We start from the raw sequence: 15,934 nt of genomic DNA, 5'->3' as shown, positions 1-15,934 counted from the left end.
GAGATTTATATTATCTTCATTTTAAATCTTCAGTATTTGTTACTTGCTCTCAAACCCTTTTTACCTCTTCATTTTTTTGTTGATTTTTTTCAGTTTTCCTCTTTTTGTCTTTTATGTCTCTTAAAGGCATTATTTCTTGTGTCTGTTCATTCTTGTGTTTCTTCTGATTTGGTCTTAATTCTGAAATGATTTTTTTAATGATACTTTCCTGAGTTCTGCAACCTCATTTCTGAGTTTTTCTAATTTTGGTTTATGTTTCTTTCATGTGTTATATACTTTTAAAAAACATCTATCATATTGAAATCATAAATGATTGTTTTGATCTACTTTGTGGGCATGTCTTTCTACCATGCTCTAATTGTAGGGATATTATTCTGCTCTTTATTTCTTTTTTCCTTATGATAAGTTCGTATAGGATTTGACCTTGAGAATTTTCTGGTTGTCAGTTTTTATGTGGACTTGGCTTTCCTGAAACCCTAGAATGAGATAGAGTTAAAAAATGTTTTCTAACTCAGAGTGCCCACTTCTGTCATTTTTGCATAGCCTTCAAAATTTGGTGTCCTGCTTTCTGATATGTCCTGGATCAGTTTTCTCCCTGCTTTGACCTGGACCTTTTCTTTAGAAGTATGAAATGATTTACAAATTTGCCTATCACTTTTGGACAGAGGCATGATAATCTCTCTATTGTTCCAGTTTTAGTTTATGTGCTGCCAGAGCAAGCATAACCAGAGCCTTTTAACAGGTTTTGCTGCTCTAATAATTATTTCCACAGAAACTAATGTTCAAAAAAAATTGTAAATCTGATTATATCACTTCCATCCCCACCCTAATGCCTCAGTGGCTTCCCACTGCACTTGGAATAAAACCCAAACTCCTGCCATAGCCCCACTGCTCTATGTGACCTGGCCTTCCTTTCTGCTCACATCTCATTTTCTACCTCTCTGCCCCTGACCTAACAACCAAGCTTGTTCTGCCTCAGAGCCTCTTTACCTGCCATTCTCTTTTCTTGGAGCTCTCCCCCACCCTACCCTCCTGCCACTCCTGAGGACCTCTGCTCTCATGCACCTGACTCTTTCCCAGCCTTCAAATATCAGCTCAGATGTAACCTTGACCGAGGTGATTCTTGTCATCCGGTTTAAAGTGGCCCTGCACCCCCAGTCCAGTCACTGCCTATCACATCATTCTTTAATTTCCACCTTAGCTCTTGTCACAGTCAGAAATTATCTTAGCTTTTTCTTTACCTCTTTACAGTATGCTCCACAAGGCCAAGAATTTCATCTTCTCCTATGTGTTCACTGCTTTGCCCAGTCCTGACACACAGCTGGGGCTCAACAAATATTTACTGAAAGAATAGATAAGTCCAGCTCAGCTATCATCTATATTCTTTTAAAAATCTTCATTGACTCGCTGCCCCATCTACACATTTGCACAGCCAGTCACTTCCTGGCACATGATGACACCTTGCTTATGGCTTGTATCCATTCACTCTGATATTCATCCATCCCTTCATGGTTGTATCTGCTTCATTCTCTACTGTGAGCTGCTTGTGGAACAGACAGTGAAGGCCATTTGTCTTGTGTTCGCAGCATATAGTGGGGATGCAATACATCTTTTTTGTTTGTTTGTTTGTTTATGAGAGACACAGAGAGAGGCAGAGACATAGGCAGAGAGAGAAGCAGACTCCCTGCAGGGAGCCCGATGCAGAACTCGAATCCAGGACCCTAGGATCAAGCCCTGAGCCAAAGGCAGACACACAACCACTGAGCTACCCAGGTGCCCCTCAATAAATCCTTCTTGAATGACTGAATAGATGTTTCCTCTGGAGGGTAGAGGTGAGAGGACAGTTGGGAAGATACCTAGTGAGTAAATTGGGAGATTAGGAGAGAAAAATTTTCAAAACCTACTATCCTAGGTTAAATGTACTTTCTTCTATAGTCCTTTATTTGACCCTCACAAAACTACAAACTGGGACAGTCTGAATGGGTATTACTATTCCCATTCAGAAATGAAGACAGAAGTCTTGTGAGTTTAAGTCTGAACTTACAAAGTCAAGGGGGAGGGAACCGAAGACAAAAAAACATTTGATTCCAAGCCCAATGCTTTTTGCATTAAACCAGGGTGAGTGTGCCTCTAATACAGCATGGTGAGACAAGTGTTCTTCTGTGGATGATAAATGATTGAAGGTTAATCCACAGAGGAGAGCTGGTGTTGCATTAGGCCAATGCTAGCATCATTGGAACAAAGGTATACTCTCGAAAGGGTTGTGATGGATAGGACCCATCTGGGTGTACAAAGGCTGGTGTGGATTTTTTAAAAAAACAAGAGTCTGATTATCATTCTTGTCTAGAACAGAAGCTGAGAAATGAATAAAGGCGGGCATATGATGGGTCAAGGTGAGGTGGGAGGCAGGAAGGGGTTGGTAAAGAAGGCTGTGCCAAGCCAAGTGAAGGCACCTGCGGTGTGGTGACTGTGGGTTTATGGATGGCAGCAAGCTGTGTGGGATCTAAAGGGGTAATGGACAGTTGGTGGCAGAGGGTGGCTGGGAATGCCTCTGCCAAAGTGGAGAACGAAGTGACTGCCCTGAGCCAATGCTCGTCAAAGTCCATTTGGTGTCCTGACCAGGGGAACCCTCTGAAATGAGCCTTCAATGCATGCTTGTCTCTATTTCCTCTGGACTCCTTTAGTCTTTCTCTGACTTCAAACTTTCTCTTTGAACAAGCTGAAATATGGTCTAAATTGGATTCTGGGAGAAAAATAGCATGAAGTTGCCTTCATTCTTCACTTGTTCATTCTTTCACTTGGGGCTCCTGCTGTTTTCTCTGCTGGTCCTCCTGGATGGCAGATTCAGGCCACTGAGAACTTGAGGCAGAGTCTCTCTGGGGACCCCGAGAGTGTCCCAAACAGAGGCAGGCTGTCCACTCCCATTCTTAAATAGCAGCCTCCCTGCCCCACACCCCCAGCCACCATATGGGTTAGGGATGCTTGGCCTTTGAGGCATTTTCTGCTATCCTGGATGGAAAAGGCATTTGGAAGTTGGTATGAGACCCTCTAGTCCCATCCGTCCCTGCCCAGCATCTCTGTCGCTCCCTTGTCCCACCTGTCTGCTTGGTTTCTCCATCTCTGATCACAGACGCTTGGACCTCTGCCTCCGTACCGGGTTGGTCAGGGCAAGGCATGGATGTGCTCTGGTAAAGGAGCTTGCTTTGGGAGATCACCTCACTCCAAATCCTTGCCCCATTTGCTTGCTAAAATTTCACTCATTTCCTCCAGCAAACCCTCAAAGGAACCTGTTTCATAGTTCCAGAGTCAGTCCTAACTCCTCCCCCTTCCCTCCCCCTGCCTCACTGAATGCTGGCGTGGGAATCACACCAGTAATACCCATTACCACACCTGAAAGCTGTGGTCCTCAAGCCTGTCTGGAAAATGATGGCATTTCACTTATTTAATTTATAAGCTCTAAATACCAAATTTTGGGTGAAAGCAGACACTATCTCATGCTAGTCTCTATAGTATGGACTAGAGGTAGAGAGATTCTAGCAATATAGGAAAAGTATATTGGGGGAAATGATGAATTGAGAAAACTTCATCCATGAACATGGTTCCCCTCCTCCAAATAAAGACCTGGGAATTATGAGGTTCCGGTGGCAGAGCCCCTCAGTGTGCTTTGGAATGAGGCAGCATTTGAAGGAGAAGAGTGACAGGGGAGGGGATCACACACATTGCACATGAGCTATGGATGAATGCTAGGAGCTTTACAAGTCATTGCAGGTGGGCCCAGAGGACTGGAGAGGGATAAAAATAGCCACGGGGTCCTTAGGAAGCTCCATTGTAGCATTTTTACCCTGGAGAAAAGCTGTAATTTGGAATGATAATAATAGCCAACATTTATGATAATGCCCACACCATGCCCAGCACTTTTTTTTTTAAATGACACTTTTGAGATAAAATTGATGTACAAAAAGCTGTATGTAATTAACATATACAACTTCAGTTTGGAGATGAGTATACACCCATGAAACAATGACTATAATCAATGCCATAAACATATCCATCACCTCCAGAAGTTTCCTCTTGCCTTCTTTGTTCATTAATTCATTCATTAATGAATGTTTTAAGTGCCTTATGTATATTAATTTATCCTTATGAGGTAGGCATGCTTTGATTATCCCCATTTTACAGATAGGAAAACTAAGCACAGAGAGTTAGAGAGTTAATTGCCCAAGGTTAAATAGTAGAGGTGGGCTTTGCAGAGTCTGTGAGGTTTTTTTTTTTTTTTTTTTTTGAGAGAGAGGGAGAGAGAGCAGAGTGAGTGAGCACATGAGTGGGGGGCATGGGCAAAGAGAGATGGGAGCCCAACATGGGCTGGGACCATGAACTGACTGAGCCACTCAGGCACCCCAGAGTCTGTGTTTTTAACTACTGCCTTACCCAGTCTTGCTGAGAACTTGCCCTACAGCATTCGCTGCTCCCCACCAGCATATAGCCTCACTCAATGTGTGTGTGTGTGTGTGTGTGTGTGTGTGAGAGAGAGAGAGAGAGAGAGAGAGAGAGAGGGATAAAGAGGGAGAGAGGGAGGGAGACAGAGGAGGAGGAAAAGAGGGAGAAAGCGAGCAAGCCCACGAGCCCAGGGGTTAGTGTTCAGCTCCAGCAGCATGGAGACTCTTCCTCAATACTGTGTCCTTTCCACCCACACAGCACTCAGGAAATGTTTGTTGTCAATGAAGGAATAAACTTAGATGTATCTGAGCACAGGGCTCATGTAGCTCTTTTGTTAGCAGTTATTTTGTGGCCTTCATTATGACCCAGTTTTCTTTTTTCATTTGGGTGAAAAATGATTTTGGCATTTTAATACCATGACTTCATTATTGATTTTTAAAATCTACCCCATCATCAAATTCCCCTTTTGGTATTTTGTCTCTCTTGATATATTTAGAAACATCTATCTTTGTAGTCTTTTTCTTCGTCCTTTTGAATCTATGATGCATTTCAACAGGGGATATTCTATGTATGCAAAATAGCTGTATTTTTTAGTTTATTTCCTCCACACCATAATAGAGGTTAAGAATATAGCCTTTTGATAATAAAGAACTTTCTTACTATCTTTTCAATTGATGGAATAGGCAAAGAAAACACCATAATTGTGTGAAATAGTCTGATTTAGAAACCAATTATAAGGAACATAATTATCTACTAATAAAATATGCATGTAAGTCCTTGGTTTGCTGCTTCTAATGTCATACTGTAGACAAATGTGTAGCTAGTAGAAACTTGCATAAAGTAAATTGAAAGCCAGCCATTTCTACATTATGTCTGAAAATCTTATGACAACCAATACCTCAGGATCAGAAATAATATCTATTTTTTTATTTCTGCAAGTATCTCAGCATCTCTCCACATGAGTGTGTGTGTACATGTGAGTATGTATGTGTGAGCGTGTGAGTGTGTGCCCATGTTGGAGGGATGGCGTGGCTCAGGAGGGATGTTTTATCATCGGAAATTAAAGTTCACAGCTCCCCCTTTATTATCAAATATCTCTGAGCTTCAAAGCCAGAACTCTAAGATTCTTATTTTTTATCATAAGGATGAAAGTGAATAAAAAGCTCTCCTGGTTCCCTTAGGAAGCACATCATTAAAAAACATCTTTGCCTACTTCAATTTCCAGAATTGTGGACAGTGGAAGAGGGAAGCTGAACACTCTGTGCTTTCTCTCAGTGTATCAACAGGGCCAGCTGTGTGCTGGGCCAGAAAACAGTAGGATGTGCTTCTCCCTCTCCTCCTCCTCTGCAGGGCCAGGCTGGGGCAGGGTGGCCAGGTGGGGTCAGGTGGACAGCCATTCTGCTTGAGGCACTCAGAGACCCGCTCCAGCTCCAGCTCCAGCTCCAGCTCCAGCTCAGCAAATTCTTGTCCTGAGGCAGTCAAGCTTGTGCCATTGAGAGAATGCTTTGTGCTTCCTGCCTCCTATTGCTCTGCTTCAATCTCCTCACTCCCTACTCTATTTTATCAATTCTAAAGACATGTTTTTGGGGGAATGTATTTCCACATCTTTGAAATCAGGTTGTGTCTCATAGTCAGGAGTTGTCATGATCTAATTGGCAGCACAGGGACGTAGAGCGGTGGTATACTTTGCCATCTTTGCTGCCTTAGGTCTGATGCGTTATCTGTCATAGCAAGTTGATGGGCTGTGCCAAGCCATCTCCCTTTCCAGCCTTGTCATTGCCAGCATTTCATGCCAGCTCTGTCCTGGAGGGCGTGCTGGGAGCAGCCTGTGGTCCCCAAACATGCTGCGCATTCTTGCCAGGACATCCTTACTCCTGGTCTGTCTCCAGCCTCCCATGCTTTGTCCAGCTCTGCTTGTGGAAATCGGTCTGGCTCAAAGACTCAGGCGTGATGTGGAGACTTCCCTGATGAGTCTCCCCCAGAAAGTATCCCTTTCTTCCCTAAAGTCTCCATAGAGATGTGTTTGTGCTTCCTCGTGGGCATTTAGGGCCTTTCTGAAAACTGCTAGGCAAATTATCTTTCTTTCTTAATAAATTCTTATTCTTATTTTGCTTGGTATATGTAAGTAAAACGTATATATTTAAATCCTCAAACAGTTGCTTTCCCATGGGCAATTTGGTAAGGGATGTTTGGTGAAACTCTAATTCAGATATAGTATCTGTTATTGATTCTATGTTAAAATGTTCTTTTTCATTATTTTTTTTAGATTTTATTTATTTATTCAAGAGAGACAGAGAGAGAGAGAGGCAGAGACACAGGCAGAGGGAGAAGCAGGCTCCTTGTGGGACCCCAGTACAGGACTCCATCCCAGGACCCCAGGATCACACCCTGAGCCAAAGGCAGACGCTCAACCACTGAGCCACCCAGGCGTCCCTCTGTGAATTTTTTCTATGTAAGAATCAAAGAAATAGGGATCCCTGGGTGGCGCAGCGGTTTGGCGCCTGCCTTTGGCCCAGGGCGCGATCCTGGAGATCCGGGATCGAATCCCACGTCAGGCTCCCGGTGCATGGAGCCTGCTTCTCCCTCTGCCTGTGTCTCTGCCTCTCTCTCTCTCACTGTGTGCCTATCATGAATAAATAAAAAAAAAATTTAATAAAAAAAAAAAAGAATCAAAGAAATAACATGAAAATATGGGTAGTTAAGAACACTTTATTTAAAAAAATACTCTAAATGTTTTATTATTTATTTTAGAAATTTCGTATATTTTTCAAATTTAAAAAAATGCAAGGAAGATAGAAACCTTTCTGAATTTTTCATCTCCCTTCTCCCATCCCTAAGCCTTTAACCTTTATAATCCTTGAGGAAGAAAGCAGGATAGGTAATGAGCCCAAATTAGGGCGGTTGGGGGGAGGTGCCCGGGTAGAAACATGGATTTGATTCTACTTAGCTAGGAGGAGCTCTTTCAGAGAGTTTTGAAATGAAGGATGCGGTAAACAATGCTTCCTGTCACAACTTAACAGAGGACCGGGACATTGCGGTTACTCAATGTAGGAAGAAGGGCACGGCCCTGAGGGCCCTCAGCATCCCCCAGCTCACACTCACAGAGCTGCTGCTGTGTGCCGGGCAGAGGACGAACACCAATGGCTTATGGCAGATGGATGCCTGGCACTGGACCTTCCATAATATGTACCCAAAGGAGCCAGGCATTTTCCATCCTAGGTTAAAGCAATGAGAAGCAACAAAGGTTTGAGTCTGAAGGAGTGGAAGGAAAGGACTACAATAAAAGTAGATAAATCAGCCACCTGGTGGCTCAGTCGGTTATGCATCTGCCTTCAGCTCCAGTCATGATTTTAGGGTGCTGGGATTGGGATTGGGCCCTGAGTCAGGCTCCCTGCTCAGTGGGGAGCCTGCTTCTCCCTCTCCCTGCTCTCCCTGCTCATGCTCTCTGTTGCTATCTTTCTCTCTCTCAAAAAAATTAATAAAATCTTTTTTTTTTTAGTAGATAAATAGGAGTTTCAGAGAGTAAATGATTAAGTTAGGCCCCTAAAGAAATCTGCACTGACATACCATACATTGAAGAAACCCTCTAAACTATTACCAATATGTGCACCTTAGTATGAATGAGTCTGGGATCATTTCCATCGAGCAGGTTTTAGAACAGTGGGTGTAGGGAAGGGTGCTGCTGGGGGAGGAAAGAGTGGCAGGGCAGGGAGGCTCTGGCCCTCCACCTTCCTAAGGCTGCTGCAGAAGAAGAGGCAGAGACACAGTTCTGCTCTGGTTTTCCTGTTAGCAAGGACTATCTTGGGGGCCCAGGAGGAGCTGGGATCCACCTCCAGCACCTGCTCTCTGGGGGTTCCTAGGTGTGTGAGCCACTGCCAGCCTCTGCTTGTGATCTGAACACTCCACTCACTACATGGCCTTCACAGCCACACAACTTGCAAATGCTGGGTTTGGCCTGGTCACTATTATTGCCATATTTCCACAAGCTCCACAAAGACTGATTTATGCCCTGCTAGCAATACAATACACAAAGAAAGGTGGTGAATCACTGGGACGTCTGAGGAAAACTGGCTTTCTATCACTTCTCCTGAAGGCTCCGAGAGTTCTAATATCGCACGTAAGGCAAGGGAGCCTTTGTTACTTGGCAAATAGGTATTGCAGTGTGTTCTCACTCGCAGCCACTCAAGATACATCTCTGCAGGAAACTTTCAGCCCAACAAAAGCGTCGCTGGCTTACTCCGTGAGGTTTTAGCAGTGTGGAATCATTGCATTGATCTGTCTTTTCATGGTTTGTTTTGTGTCTTTTAAGTGAGAATGGGATCTACAGCTTAACTGCAAATCTTAAGACTGTTTTTCAGAGCACAGCATGGAAACAGTAGCATACAGATAACTGTCTGCAAAAGGCCTTGCGGTCCTCCATGGAAAGGTTGATTGACAATATAATTAATTTCTATTCAACTCCAAGGCCATTAAACATTTATTGAGCATTTATTATGGACCAAGAGTCACGCTTGGCAGACGAGATGCAAAGATGCAAAGTGAGAAAGTATCCTTGCCCTTGAGTTTCATTCACTCATTTATTCAACAAGACCTTATTCTGGGCACTGATGATACTATGATGAATTAAAACTCAAAAGGGTCCTGCCCTCATGGAGGTCACATTACAGCAGGGGCGGGAACCAAATAATATATAACAACAGCCTTAGGAAGAAAGAGAAAGCAAGTAACCACAGAGACTACATGTATCTGTCTATTTTAGATGAGTGGTCAGAAAGACCTCTCTGAAGAGATGGCTTTGGGTAGAATTCTGAATAAGTCAGGGAGTGTGTGTTCTCTTGTGGAAAGAAGGTACCAGATGGAGAGGAGCTGGTGCAGAGGCCCTGAAGTGGGAGCTTGTCCGGTGTGTCTGAGCGGCAGATAGAAGGCAGTGGCTGGGCTTGGTGAGCAGGGGGAAGCTGCAGGAAGTGAGGGAGGGCCAGGTCAGACTGTGCAAAGGCTTGGAGGACGCTTTTGGACCTAAATTTTATGCTGTTTCATTTTTATTTTTGCAGTTTGATTTTTTTTATTAGCATATGGGTTTGTAAAAAAGACAGACTTCTGGGGTGCCTGGGTGGCTCAGTCAGTTAAGCGTCTGCCTTTGGCTCAGGTCAGTCCTGGGGTCCTGGGATCCAGCCTCACATTGGGCTCCCTGCTCAGCAGGGAGTCTGCTTCTCCCTCTCCCTCTGCTCTTCCCCTGCTCGTGCTCTCTCTCTCTCTCTCTCAAATAAATAAATAAATAAACACATAAGTAAATAAATAAAATCTTTGGAAAAAAAAGACTTCCAACTGAAGTATAACAAAAACACAGAAACATACACAAAATCCCAAGTGTACAGACTGAATATACCTACAGAACCAGCACTCAAGATTGAGAAACAGATTTTTACCAGCATCCTACCCTCATCCCATCTCCCAGCCACCCTTTCTTCTCCACAGAGAATCATAGACTGAGTTTTGAGCTTCATATAAGTAAAATCACACAGTATGTGCTCTTTTTTCTTTTTTTAAGAAAGATTTTATTTATTTGAGAGAGAGAGAGAGAAAGAGAGAGAGTGCGTGCACTCAAGAGACAGAGCTCAAACAGGAGGGAGCAGCAGAGAGAGGGGGGAAGCAGACTCCTCACTGAGCAGGGAGCTCAACTGGGGATCCCAGGTCCCCAAGATCATGACCTGAGCTGAAGGCAGACGCTTAACAACTGAGCAACCCAGGTGCTCCAGTATGTACTCTTAATGTCTGGTTTCAGCCCTTCAATGTTGTGTTTGTGGGAGTCTTCCATGCTGTATGTGGTAATTGTTCATTCTCGTTACTATATCATATTCCACTGTATGACTGTTCCATAGCTTATTAATCTATCCATTTGGGTTGTTTCCAGTTTGGGCTATTTCAAATCCAGCTGTCATGAGCATTCACTTATGGTGTCTTTTGGTGTAAATGTCTTGTATTTCTGTTGGAATAAGTCTAGGGATGGAGTTGCTGGCTCATGGGATAAATATATGTTCACTTTCAGTAAGTAGTGTGAATTTTCCAAAGTGTTTGCATCATATTTTACTCCCACCAGCTTTTTTGAGTTCCAGTTGTTTTATATTCTTGCTAATGCTTGGAAAAGCTTGTCTTTTTGCTTGTTTGTTTTAGCTGTTTAGTTGTGTATATAGTGCTGTGCCATTGTAATTTTAATTTGCATTTTCCTGATAACTCCTGAACTTAAGCACATTTTCATTTTCATATGTTTGTGGGACATTAAGATATCTTATTTTGAGAGGTAACTATTCAAATCTTTTGCCCATTTCTTTTCCTGTTAATTGACTCTTTTTAAAAAGTTTGTAGTTCTTTATATATTCTGGACACAAATCTTTGGTCAGATATTTATATTGTGAATATCTTCTCTCACTCTGCGTTTTGCCTTTTTATTCTCTTAATGGTGTCTTTTAGGGGGGAAAATTTTTAAATTTAAATGTAGCTCTTCTATTGTTGTGTTTTCTGTGTTTTAAGGAATCTTTTCCTATTCAAAGCTAATGAAGATCTTCTGTTATGTTTTTGTTTTGCATTTTCATTGTTTTATCTATCACATTTAGATCTACAGTCCATTTGGACTTCCTTTCCTTATATGATGTGAGGTAGGGATCAAGCTTCAATTTTAAACATATGGCTAGCCATTTGACTGAGCACCATTTATTGAAAATATCATCTTTTCTTCACTAGATTTAATTTTGAGTTCAGTGAGAAGCTTCTTGAAGCCTGTTCCACAAAGGATTAGCATGATCATATCTGTTTTAAGAGTATCTGTCTGGCTGTGCTGTAAAAAAATAGATGGTGGGAGGTAGGAATGAAAGCAGGGAGCTCAGGAAAGAGGCTGTTGTAATAGGCCAGATGAGGGATGGTGGGTGCATGAAGTAGAGGGGTAGCAGTGAGGATGAAGAGATATATTTTTAAGATCTTGCTTTACAGGGCCAGCTCATGAACTGGATGTAGGGTGTGACTAAAAAGACAGAAATTAAATATGGCTCTAAAGTTTTTGGCCTGAACAATTAAGGGAATAGTAGAGAACCACTGGAGGGTATCTGAATTCTCCTATAGCCATGAAAAGAATTCTTGCTGTCAGACCTGTATTCAAATCTAATTTAAAGTTTTATTTGTAAATGTGTGGAAGAAAAGTAGGTTAATTAATTCAACATTAATTTGAGCTCTTAACTCCTTTGTGTTTCACCTACCATGAAAGAAGCTGGAAAATGAAAATACTTCCCAGCTAGCAATGGCCACATAACATAGTCCTTGTCAACAACCACTAGCAGAGATCTCCTGGAGCCCAGAGGAGAGCCTGGCACATGGTAGGTGCTGTAATATTTGTTGAGTGAAAAAATGAAAAGTATGAATGATATGATTAAAGATACAAGACCTGGAGGAGATATTTCTGGAATGACACCAATGAAAAAGAAAAAAAGAAAATGATTAAGAGCAAAAGGTGAGTAGCTGGCTTTGGCAAAATAGAAGGACAAGGCTTCTCTGAGAGCAGGTCATCAATTATCCTGATAATCACCAAGTCCAAGGAACTCTTTTGTTGTTGTTGTTGTTTTGTATACTTTTTATTGGAGTTTGATTTGCCAACATATAGCATAACACCCAGTGCTCATCCCATCAAGTTCCCCACTCAGTGCCCATCACCCAGTCACCCCAACCCCTCACCCACCTCCCTTTCCACCACCCCTTGTTTGTTTCCCAGAGTCTGGTGTCTCTCATGTTCTATCACCCTCATCAATATTTCCCACTCATTTTATCTCCTTTCCCCTTTATTTCCTTTCACTATTTTTTATATTCCCCAAATGAATGAGACCATATAATGTTTGTCCTTCTCCAATTGAATTACTTCACTGAGCATAATACCCTCCAGTTCCATCCATGTTGAAGCAAATGGTGGGTATTTGTCACTTCTAATGGCTGAGTAATATTACATTGTATACATATGCCACAGCTTCTTTATCCATTCATCTTTCGATGGACACCGAGGCTCCATCCACAGTTTGCCTATTGTGGACATTGCTACATTGGGGTGCAGGTGTCCTGCCATTTCACTGCATCTGTATCTTTGGGGTAAATCCCCAGCAGTGCAATTGCTGGGTCATAGGACAGTTCCATTTTTAACTGAGGAACCTCCACACAGTTTTCCAGAGTGGCTGTAACAGTTCACATTCCCACCAACAGTGCAAGAGGGTTCCCCTTTCTCCACATCCTCTCCAACATTTGTGGTTTCCTGTCTTGTTAATTTTCCCCATTCTCACTGGTGTGAGGTGGTATCTCATTGTGGTTTTGATTTGTATTTCCCTGATGGCAAGTGATGCAGAGCATTTTCTCATGCGCTTGTTGGCCATGTCTATGTCTTCTTTGGTGAAATGTCTGTTCATGTCTTCTGCCCATTTCATGATTGGATTGTTTGTTTCTTTGCTGTTGAGTTTAATAAGTTCTTTATAGGTCTTGGATACTAGCCCTTTATCTGATATGTCATTTGCAAATATCTTCTCCCATTCTGTAGGTTGTCTTTTAGTTTTGTTGACTGTATCCTTTGCTGTGCAGAAGCTTTTTATGTTAAGTCCCAATAGTTCATTTTTGCTTTTGTCTCTCTTGCCTTCATAGATGTATCTTGCAAGAAGTTGCTGTGGCCAAGTTCAAAAAGGGTGATGCCTGTGTTTTCCTGTAGGATTTTGATGGATTCTTGTCTCACATTTAGATCTTTCATCCATTTTGGGTGTATCTTTGTGTCTGGTGTAAGAGAATGGTCTAGTTTCATTCTTCTGCACGCGGCTGTCCAGTCTTCCCAGTACCATTTATTGAAGAGACTTTTTTCTAGTGGATAGTCTTTCCTGCTTTGTCGAATATTAGTTGACCATAGAGTTCTCTTTATCTTTGGAATTTGCGAGTTTCACTATTAAATGTCAAGGTGTTGAATGGTTTTTATTGATTTCAGGGGGGGGACCTCTCTATCTCCTGGATCTGAATGCCTGTCCCCCTCCCCAAATTAGGGAAGTTCTCAGCTATGATTTGTTCAAATATGCTTTCTGGTCCTCTGTCCCTCTCAGCACCCTCTGGAACCCCAATTAAATGCAAATTTTTCCTTATGAGGCTGTCATTTATTTCCTTTGAACTTTCCTCATGGTCTTTTAATTGTTTTTATTTTCTCCTCAGCTTCCTTCCTTGCCATCAACTTGTCTTCTATGTCACTCACTCTTTCTTCTACCTCATAAACCCTAGTTGTTAGGACCTCCAGTTTGGACTGCATCTCATTTAATTGATTTTTAATTTCGGCCTGATTAGATCTAAATTCTGCAGTCATGAAGTCTCTTGAATCCTTTATGCTTTTTTTCCAGAGCCACCAGTAGCTTTATAATTGTGCTTCTGAATTGGCTTTCTGACATCGAATTGTAACCCAAATTCTGTAACTCTGTGTCAGAGAGTACTGTTTCTGATTTTTTTCTTTTGTGGTGAGTTCTTCTTTCTAGTCATTTTGCTCAGTGCATAGTGGCTAAAACCGAGTTGTACTGGAAAAAGGAAGAAAAAAAAAAAAGGAGGGTACTCTTTGGTTCTATACACTGTAAATTCCTTGACTTCTGTGGAGCTTTCCAGCACTACTCGGTCCAGAATTGCTCTTCCCCTGTCCTTCCAGCTGGTCTTCTTCTTCTTTTAAAGATTTTATGTATTTATTCATGATAGACACAGAGAGAGGGAGGCAGAGACACAAGCAGAGGGAGAAGCAGGCTCCATGCAGGGAGCGTGACCTGGGACTCGGTCCAGAGACTCCAGGATCATGCCCTGGGCCGAAGGCCGGTGTTTAAACCGTTGAGCCACCCAGGCTGCCCTCCAGCTGGTCTTCTGGGGGAGGGACCTGCTGTGCTGAGTCTCAGGTGTGTGTACCTGGGGGAGCTGCCCTGTCCCCTGCCAGGTGCACGGCTTAGCAGGAGCTGTTTACTCTGTGCGGTCCCTGTCCCCTGGCAGCCCCGACCCTCCCAGGCACAGGGTGACACCAGGAGGAACAACATCACTGGCGGCAGCTAGCTCTCCAGCCCTGGAGTCAGCTCCCGCAGTAACTACTGCAGCTCCCAGTCCGCACTGGCCTGGATACTCCTGGGGGCGGGGGGTGGGGGGGGGGGACGCTGACCTGGCTGACCTGCACAGCTCGGGGCGCCCGGTGGCAGGAGCGTCCTCGCTGTCCTGTATCCTCCCCGCCTCCGCCTGTCCCGAGGGAGCGCAGGATCCTGGGCTGTGTCCCCCGGCGCCCTGGGCTCCCGGGCCTGCGCCGCTGAAATCGCCCTCCCGGGCCGCGCAGCACCCTCCGCGGGAGCCGCCGCCCGAGCTGCTCCCGAGGCCCCCACGTGCCGCGTCCAGCCCTTTACCGTGCTCGGCCCGCGGGGTGTGGTGACCCTCTGTTTGTGACCCTGGGAGATTGGAGGATCCACTGCCCCCCTCCTGGGATCCTGCCCGAGTTCCCTGCGAGCGCCTTTCCATCTGGGAAGACTTTTAAAGGCTCTGCTGCTCCGGGACTGGGCTCTCCTGTCCTGGAAGCTCTTGCCGCCCGCCGGGTCTTAGCTCGGCTCCTCGCAGGGGCCCCTCCCCCACTGGATTCTTTTTTATTTTTTTCCGTCTTCCTACCTTGTTAGAGGGCAAACTCTTCTCTCTGTAGCGTTCCAGCTGTTCTCTCTTTAAATCTCAGGTCGAATTCATAGGTTTTCAGGATGATTTGAAAGTTATCTAGGTAAGTTGGGGACAGATGACTTGGGGACCTTACTCCTCTGCCTCCTTTGTTCTTGACTTTGACTCTGGCAAGTAATGTTGATTACCTTCTCTGAATTTTCCACTTTTATCCTCTCTTCTGGTTCTTATTTCTCTGGTCATTATCTTTTTGGAATAGCTTTATTGAGATATAATTCACATACCATACAATCTACCCATTTGATGTGCACAATACAATTATGTTTAGCCTATTCACAGATACGTGCAAACTTTAGAAAGAAACCTGTACCTCTTAGCTATCACCTTTTTACTCCTTCTTGGAGCCCTAAGTAACTACTCAGTAAGTGCTTTTATTTTTCCTTTCCAATCTGGACCTTCTTTTTTTTCTTTCTTGCCTAATTTCCCTGGCCAGAATCACCCATATAATGTTGAATAGAAGTGATGAAAGACAAAAATGAATGTCTATGTCTTATTCTTGATCTTGGGTGGAAATTACCCAGTCTTTCACCATTAAACACGATGCTAGCTGTAAGGTTTTTGTAGATGCTTTTTAATTGGGTTGAGGAAGTTCTTAATTCTTCCTATTCCTATTGTGTTGCCTATTTTTATCATGAAAGTATGTTGGATTTTGTCAAAAGCATTTATTGAGGTGATCATATAGCATTTGTTTTTTACTCTATTAATATGGTCTATTATCTTAATTTATTTTTTAAATAAATAAGGGGCAGCCCAGATAGCTCAG

The 15,934-nt window shown here is 43.3% G+C and overlaps 1 long non-coding RNA gene across 2 annotated transcripts in view; it reads left to right on the top strand.

Moving 5' to 3' along the window:
- The window catches only part of LOC144295714 (uncharacterized), a 36,869-nt gene that overhangs the window by 12,459 nt on the left and 8,476 nt on the right, over positions 1-15,934 (top strand). Inside the window, exon 3 of one of the 2 annotated variants that reach the window (XR_013362797.1) lies at positions 11,693-11,801. This is a non-coding gene — a long non-coding RNA (uncharacterized LOC144295714). Of the gene's footprint in view, positions 1-11,692; positions 11,802-14,751; positions 15,215-15,934 lie in introns of those variants that run through there. The other variant, XR_013362798.1, reaches the window with a different exon arrangement.

This window comes from Canis aureus, chromosome 24, assembly GCF_053574225.1.
Source record: "Canis aureus isolate CA01 chromosome 24, VMU_Caureus_v.1.0, whole genome shotgun sequence".
NCBI lineage: Eukaryota > Metazoa > Chordata > Mammalia > Carnivora > Canidae > Canis > Canis aureus.
This window is presented reverse-complemented; position numbering and strand designations above follow the sequence as displayed.